This window comes from Podarcis gaigeae, assembly GCF_964106915.1.
Source record: "Podarcis gaigeae genome assembly, chromosome: 3".
Lineage (NCBI taxonomy): Eukaryota > Metazoa > Chordata > Lepidosauria > Squamata > Lacertidae > Podarcis > Podarcis gaigeae.
In genome coordinates this window covers 74,050,640-74,051,934 of record NC_139680.1, presented here as the reverse complement: position 1 = coordinate 74,051,934, position 1,295 = coordinate 74,050,640, and positions in this window count along the sequence as shown.

Below are 1,295 nucleotides of genomic sequence, written 5' to 3'. Positions count from 1 at the left end.
CATTCACAGCACAAAACTACGCGTATACGGGGGGCGGTGCTCCAGTCAGACGAACTAAGCGAGTGTAGTGGACGGATTGTATCTAACACCCTGCCGGATTTAGTCTGGATCCACCTCGCCCAAGAGGGATGGTGTTACGGACTGCTTGGAAGGCGAGGAATGGCGAGAGCTGGGGAACCACCAAAGGATGAAAGCTCAAGTCTGGGGAGTGGAGGTGGAAGTCGGATTTAGGTATAAGCTAAAGCTATAGCTTAGGGCCCCACTCTTTTGGGGGCCCCCAAAACAATTAAAGGGGGAAAAACCCCAGGATGTACATTTCCAAAATAGAAGATTAAAAACAAATAAAGTAAAACCTACATACAGCAACAGTGTTTTGTGTTGTGTATGGACCTATTAGATCCATAAATTACCATATAGCATACATTCAACACAAAAAACAGTGACAATTTGTTGTTGACAAAGGACAGCTGGACAAATAAAGGGCCTCATTACCTTCAGTAGCTTAGGGCCTCATCAAACCTAAATCTGGCCCTGGGAGTGGAGGTGGAATGGTGTGTAATCAGAAAGACTGGAAAGAGGAGGTGTGGGAAGTTGGGAGAGAAAAGTCCAGAAGCAGGGGCAGGAGAGTCAAATGAGGGAGGCCAAGAGGCAGAGATGAGTCAGACTGCTGAAGAAGCATAGGTGTCTCCCTGCCACCATCACTATCCCAGAAGCAGAAGAGGTATGAGATGGGAGGAGCCAAGACAAACATACAGGCTTAATCTTGGATTGATTGCTTGGGAAAAGCCCTGGAGAGGAGGAGACATAGATGGCTGTAGGGAGGCGAGGATCTTTACTCTTGACAACTTTCATGGTAAGACACACAGGAAATGAGCTGCTGTGCTCATTCAGCCTGACAGCCAAGTCTGTGACTATAGTGTTTTTGCTAATAAAGAGTTAACACCAACTTTGAACTGTGTAATTTGCTGTCCGGGTAGTTCTGTGACAGATGGGGAGGATTCATAGTTGTGTTCGGGTGCTCCATAAGGCAAGGCAAGGCAGGACCAGGAAGAAATAGGGCACCTTTGGTGGTCCCAGACACTCCATCCTTCCTTCTGCGTTTGGGCCTGAAAGACCAAGGGAGAGGGTGTGCGTGTGGAGGGTAAGATGGAAGCAAGTGTAATTGATGACAGTGTACAGCAGCATTGCTGATCTTGGGGCATGGGGGTTAAGGCTTCCCAGTTTTGTGGGGCTTGAATGGACTTAACTCTGGTGGGTTTTTGGTATCTGAACCAAAACTTTAATCGAGCATATTT